Source organism: Mytilus galloprovincialis, chromosome 5 (genome assembly GCF_965363235.1).
Source record: "Mytilus galloprovincialis chromosome 5, xbMytGall1.hap1.1, whole genome shotgun sequence".
Lineage (NCBI taxonomy): Eukaryota > Metazoa > Mollusca > Bivalvia > Mytilida > Mytilidae > Mytilus > Mytilus galloprovincialis.
The window spans coordinates 24,595,465-24,603,034 of NC_134842.1; the positions used below are offsets into that span (position 1 = coordinate 24,595,465).

The 7,570-nt window shown below is 30.7% G+C and overlaps 1 long non-coding RNA gene across 1 annotated transcript; it reads left to right on the plus strand.

Moving 5' to 3' along the window:
• Positions 1-1,298: 1,298 nt before the first annotated feature.
• LOC143074408 (uncharacterized) lies at positions 1,299-6,707 on the plus strand. The gene is made up of 2 exons (XR_012977837.1): positions 1,299-1,423; positions 3,911-6,707. It is a non-coding gene; the product is annotated as an uncharacterized LOC143074408 (long non-coding RNA).
• Positions 6,708-7,570: the final 863 nt, after the last annotated feature.

Below are 7,570 nucleotides of genomic sequence, written 5' to 3' on the forward strand. Positions count from 1 at the left end.
TGAGTGTCTCATAATGTCCCGGAATATTTGCATTATGTTTACTTTAGAATGAAGATGTCCGGAAAATTATAACAGTATTTGTTAGACTAGTTTACCGAACGTTATAGTTGGTGACATTTCTTTAAAAAATTCTCTGAAACTGACTCTTGCACACTTTACTTTCATTTCCTGATTTGTATATTACATAGCATATGGTGGCAAAATGATATATATATCCTTGTCTCTTTATTATTTCTAATGACTAATCAAATGAAAGTAACACTATATAAATGTCATGCGTTCGAAGCGCTTTTCTGGATTTAGCTCACTAGGAACGTTCAAAGCTGAATATTTGAAAGCCAATGATGTAAAAGAACCGAATCTGTCGAAGAGCAAATGTAACAAAAAAAGAAATAAAATAATAGCCAAATCCACCAAAGGTCAACTTTGCCTGAAGGAGTTGAATTCGTAGCTTCTTAATAATTTCTAAATCTATAAACGGATATTTTTCGAACGACCCAGTGCTGTAAAAACATTAAGACAACACTTATAGAAAGTTGAATATCATCCTCAAGTATCAAAATTTCAAACCGCTTAAATCTCAGCCTTCTGACTACTGCTGACAGTTTATCATTCAAATCTAAAGAAACTTTGTGAATTTGCAGAATATATCAAATATGTAAACAGTAATGTACTTTTAGGAAAACAATGTGGGAATTTGAAGTGATTATATTTTGGTCGAAATGTAAGTATAACAGGTACTTATGAATTAATTCGAATCGTAACCATTTATTCAGTTGGAATTGTTATAGCAGAGCCACTTAAACAGACCAAACACAATCGCATGTGTATGTATTACCGGGAATATATTTTATACGCCTCTGCATAAAATTTCTGTAAAAATAAGTGTTTTTCTTTACAACTTATAATAATTATAATATTTAACTGAACCATATATCTTTCCGAGAAGGGATCTGAACACCTCTTCAATAAATCTAGTACTGACATATTGCGCATGATCGTTTGAAAACAGGCGTTTCTCTTTCACAACAAACATATTTAAATTGGAAACAGAAATGCATTGATGTAGAAGCTGACAAGTTTTCTCCAAAGTAAGTACTATTTTTGATATTATAGGTTGAATTACATACTGTATTGAAAAGTATCATAGTGTTCTCTTTTCGAACAACGTTAACAAGAATATTATTATTTTCTACTGAATGATGTTTCAGTTTTGAATTTTAGAATAGCGTTTCATTTTAGCAGCAGTTTGTGATTTGAGCTTGAAAAAATTTATTCTCTTCATTAGTTCTGAGGAAAAGGATTCAAGAACCATTACAACATGGAGGATATTACTTCTAGATATCTCTTAGTTATTGTGTTGTTGGCTTGCTGTGTTAGTGACGTATACGCCCAAGATTTAAAAGTTATCGATAAAAAGAAGGTAAGTATTTAGTCTTTTAAAAGTTCATATGAGTGTTTTTAAAATGTGTGGATATAGCATGAGAAAAATAAGTGAATTGAAAGAGCCATGATATTTTTCTTTTAATTTTTCGATGCGTTCCCATTTGTAAGTTAAACTTTTACTGAACATTTATTAAATGATTTAGTGTATTAAAATTTGTTCTTCTAGAATCAGGTAGTACTATTTACCTTCCAATGCACGTTTGTTTACTTTATTTTTCCCCTCGCGCCTGCGCTTTGCGGTGGCCGTAGTTCTAACGAAAGGTCTCGTAGTTAAGGTCACTGCATATGGGAAAATAACGGCGAATTAGTGTATTGAAAGACAAAAATTCAATAGCAGTACATTTATGACTACAATCCCCTTCCTTTTCATGAATGTGACCTACCGAATTATACTATTTACCGGATTTGTTATCACATAAGCAACACGACGGGTGCCACATGTGGAGAAGGATCTGCTTACCCTTCCGGATCACCTAATATCACCCCTAGTTTTTGGTGGGGTTCGTGTTGCTTATTCTTTAGTTTTCTATGTTGTGTCATGTGTACTATTGTTTGTCTGTTTGTCTTTTTCATTTTTAGTCATGGCGTTGTCAGTTTATTTTCGATTTATGAGTTTGACTGTCCCTTTGGTATCTTTCGTCCCTCTTTTATTAAGATTTTGATAATATGAAGGGTTTTCCTTTACAAGAAAGTTCACGTACACTTGTTTTATAGTAAAAGTTAGCCATTCAAATACATAAAACATATTCATCTTTTTTTTAATTTGAAGTTTCATATCATCAATGGACTAACAAATGATGTATAAAAGCACATAGTTAAAATAAAATTCATTATAACAACATCACTGAACTCTCTAACTATTTATAATATAAAAATGACTTATTAACCCATTGACGAGTTTATACGGTTAAGTTAATTAATTATCTGGTATTTGAAGCGTTACTAAATACATTACTAAAGAATTCATTCGGGTACAAAGGACAATTATAGACAATCAAGTAGAAGAGAAGACAGTCGAACTGACTACAAACAAGACTAGTAGTGAGATTTGTCAAGGTTATTGTAAATTGGGTGTAACAAAATACTAAAATGTCTGAAAAGCTACTGAACTGCTTCGTCTTAACAGTACTGAAATTATCTCAGTAGATAAGACTGAAATGCTTCCGAAGTTTTTTTAAGATGAAAATGACCGTTTAAGACTAAAATGCATTAACTAGTGATGTATGTGATGTACGACTTTTGATTAAATTCCTGGAAGTGGTAACATACGTCAGTTTCTATATATGTGAAAATATAACGTTCGTTGTAATCTGAGAGGTCACTGCAAACACGCGAATATAGAACGAATTGAGAATGTACACTACAAAGAAGCAAACAACAGATCATCACACTAGAAAAGTGGAATTAACAATAGGAAAAGTAATCCCGTTAACTTAAAATTTTGACATGAAAATTATCTTCAGAAGTTGTAATACCAATCTATAAAAAAGGCATTGGTCACCATTAAATTGCATTTTGTAAGTGCTGGAAGAAAATTAAATTTGAAAAATATATATTTTCACATATGTTTAATTACAGTGTTAAAATATCAGCATACTTTTAAAACAAATGGATTAAGTGATATTTCGTTTAGATTTTGTTGAGTTGTGCCATACATTGTGTTGATTCGTAACAATAAAAAAATAAATCTAGTCACAATCGAAATATTTATCATAAATATCAACCAGTGTACGTTTATCTTCTTAGATAATATGCCCGATGGTTTTATACTTTGAAGTTAGATTGTTCGTCATCACGCGTAGTTGTCTTCTCACTGTCCGACAATTTTTATGTCACAATGTTTGCGGGAGCCATGTGATTTGGACCAATTGCATACTATCATTCTGAAACCTTTTGTAATCTGAATCCCTGAAACTGTCTGATAATGTGGTTACCACTCAATGTAACTTCACAAACACATCTAGTATTAAGCCAAAATGTTCATACCTTTCCATACATCCTCAAAATTTACTTATAGTCAGCGAGTGGGAATAATTTTGGGATATATAGAAAAGCTCTAAACTAATAATGCAATATATGTAGTCGTTGTACCTCAGATTTCTCTTTTGACTGTTACAGTTCATTGTTAGCATCGGGGATGATTCACTGCAGCGTTACGATCGCGCTTATTATAAAATTAAATCAATATGCTTTAAGATATCTTGTCAACAAAAGTATAACAAAAATACCGAATTCCAAGGTAAATTAAAAAAAGAGAAATTCCATAAAAACTGATAAAATCTAACGTTATCAATCAACGAAAAAAGTGAAAAACAACTATCATATTCTTGACTTGAAACAGGCTTTTCCGAGGAAAATGGAGGGTTTAACCTGATATTCTAGCTAGAGCTCTAATCCTTCCATTTAACAACGCAATGGGAATGTATTTTTTACTGGAATGAAATTTTTTAATTTGTCTTTGTAGGCTGACGAAGAAATTCATGCGCTCGCAGAGAAGAAGTTGGAATCAAAATGTTCTAACCAGGCACATATTCTACAACATCTCAGGACGGCAGTTTTTGTTTACGCAGAAAAGTACAAGACGGAAAGTGTAACGATTTACGTCGAGAACTGGGGGAGAACAATAAAAGGATTTCAATTTGCTGGTGATATGTCACCCAAAATAATCATGAATATTATCGGTGACATATTACAAATACTTGATGTAAAGACTAATCAGACAGAGATAATTAAAATATTTGAGGAGTCCAACCGTTGTGAGAAGGGATAACAACAAGATGAATAGTTGACATATAGTAGACAATAATAGAGCAACTGCAAAATATATTTATACCAACGAAAGCTTATAAGCAAAATTAGATAACTATTTACATATTATCAAGTAAATGTTAAAGGGGCACTAGCTGCCAAATTCATGTTCACCAATTTGACTCAAATTCTCATATTTTATTCATAACAGTGTAAAACATTTTTCCAAACTATCAAAAGTATAAAATAAACAATTAACAGGACATGGTGTCAATAAGATGTAGGTTCGTTTCGTGTGAATTTTAGCAAAGACGCAATTTAATTAACTATCGAGTTGACCTTCTATGACCATATAAGCGATATAAATATAAACATAGATATAAATAGATTAAGCAACTCGTGCAATTGGATTTTTATAGGTCTGTATTGTTTTGTAATATAGATTAAACATTTAAGTTTATCATCGTTTTTACCCGTATAAGAATGATTTTATGTGGATCGAATCAGTCAATCAAATTATTTACCTTTGTTTCACTTTCAATGTTGACATTCTTTTCCTTTAAAGTCATAAGAAACGAGTGACCGGTGAAAAATAATGTTTTTCCAGTTCTTGAACCAATGCATACAAACATCATAAACTTAGTCTTCTGTGCACGATTTTCTCATTTTTATCGCATAAATTTCGTATAATAGTCAATTTTTTTTCGATCGGTCAGTGTTGTTGTAAAAATATAGAAGGTAATTAAAGTTCGTGTTTTGAAGCCGAAGTTTAACGATTGTCACCTGTTTGTCAACAATAAACAAAAAAGCATGGATATTGTAAACTTGTTTAACATGTACAATCATATAATAGTTTATTCTAAGGACATGTACATGCGTATTTCAATCACCGGATTTTTACGAGATGGGTCACACTGAGGTCACTTTGCATACGGGAAATGTGTCGGGAATTGCTTCCTGGAAGGAAGCAATTAAAATAAAGTAAACTTCTTCTAAAAATTAACAAATTAAATGATTTTCTTCAGAAAAAAGTATATGTACATAAGTTTTATAATGAAAACTATCCAATGAGTCATAAAAAAAACATAATTTTTTATGCATTTTTTTTTTAATTTGAGGTTTCTTTAAATAACCGTAGACGGACAATGCATGCGTTTTTCTATCGCTTTCTACGGGGTTAAATTGGAGTTAACATGAATACGGATTTCATGGGGTTGAATTATTCACTTGCAAGTGAATAATTCATTATCAAGTTTCATTAGCTTAATTTGACAAAATTGAACTATTTTAGCTGATTAAAGCAAATTATTATTTCATTATTTCACTTTCATTAATGATTGAACAAAAAAAAATCATACTTTAGATTTTTTATATATCTCGTAGCTAGTGCCCCTTTAATCTATTATTATCATTAAAAGTAGAAGTAGTTTGATTATATTGTTATAAGTAGTAGTAGTAGTACATTGTGTAGTTTGATTATCTGCTTCATTTGACATTTGAAAATCTTTTTCGTAATATGCATTTAGTGAAGTATTGTAAACGCCTTTAAGAACAGTTTATATATGCTTTCGTCATTTCCAAATTTCACCAAAACTTTACAGATTCATTCCCTTTATATTATTTTTTCTTGCTATCACTTCTCCTTCTTGACCGTAGAAATATCGACATATATATTTTGTTAATTCTTTGTTATAACTTCAGAAAAAACAGTTAACATTTGTCCGAAGCGCTGCTGTGACACTTTATAGTATTCATTTCACGTTTTCTATTTTACGAAAGCAAAATGTCGGTGAAATTCATAAACCTTGTGTGGTTAGGACAAAGTATCTTTTGATTTTAAGTCTTTTGACCATGAGATACGGATTTTAGTCAAGGTTAAAATTGAAGTTCTAAATTTTAAGGTTGCCACAGTATATCTACTCCTCTAAAGTTGTTACAATTATCGAAAAAAAAAAAATTTGGGCAGATTAAATTGGACATGGTAAATTTGTACATACAAATGTACGCCTGAAATCTCACGGTAAAATAAAAAAAATATTGGTTATTGCTACATTTTTTGTTCACGATGAAGCGATGGGATCTTTCCAATTAGGATAGGAGGCGATTTTTTTTAAAAGTGACTTTGTTCACGTTGGAAGTTAACCTTTTTCAATGATTTCATCAAAAAATACCCCCAAAAGAATGTTTCCTCGGAATAAGTGTATAAAGGCGACTTCTTATAGAGTTGAAGTAGCTTTTTGCTTTGCTATTTTATTTCAAAAGATTCAACTATAAAACGTATCTTGTTAATGTCAGCATGCACAATACAATCCATCCTTTGAAACCAGGATGGACTTTTTGTGGAAGAAGTTTCAAGTTGCCTTACTTCATGAAAAGAGTAAAATGTTGATACATAAAAAAAAATAAAATATTTTGCTAAATTATTATAATTATAATCTTATTATTATTGTTTTCATTAATATTGTAGTATATTTGTAATCAAGAGCCTGATTTATTAAAACATGTGTGTAATCTGTTTGTCTTCAGTCTTATTAACTTATCAGACAATGTACGAACCGAATTACGGTGTTACATTGAAAATGATAAAAAGTAACACAGAGAACCATAGATATAGATTTTACCATATCACCCTTTATATTGTAGTCAATAGGGTATCAGTGGTAAATTCTGTCCATGCAATGATTAAATAAAAAATGCCGAGTGGAATGTTCCGAATGATTCTGACGGGATATTGAATGATGAAAATTTGATCAACATGTGGTTTTTCAAAATATCTCAAACTGGTAAAAAAAAGGTTTGAATGCATACAGAATAAGAAAAATTATTCATATACCATGTATACACAGGGGTCGTTTTCAACTGGGTGTCTTCTCGTTGACATTGGTGAAATTTATTTAAAAAAAACAACAGGTAAATACATCTGTTTCATCAGTTACAACGTCTGAAGATATCAAATTATTTATAATGTAAAACCTACCTTTTACATTTATTATAATTTAAATTAAGTTTTGTTCCATTCGAATGATATTTCTGAACTACGTGAAGGAAAAAACAGTGTATCTTCATATAGAGACAGAAGTGTAACAATAGAGGGATAAATCTGTAAGCTCTGCAGTTTATATAATCTCTATACTAATCAAGTAACAAAGTAAATAGTTTATGAGGCGCATTTCAATCGTCATCCTTTTACATTGTTGCTTGGTTTCAAGTAAACATAAGATTTAGATGCCGAAAATTACCGTAAGAAGTTTTTTTTTGTTACAATGTTTGATATTTATAATTTAACTAAATGTATGATGCATTTCAACTTTTTAATGTATCAACCTGTAACGCTAATATAGAGTACTGACAATTGATAAGCTGCAAATGTAATTCT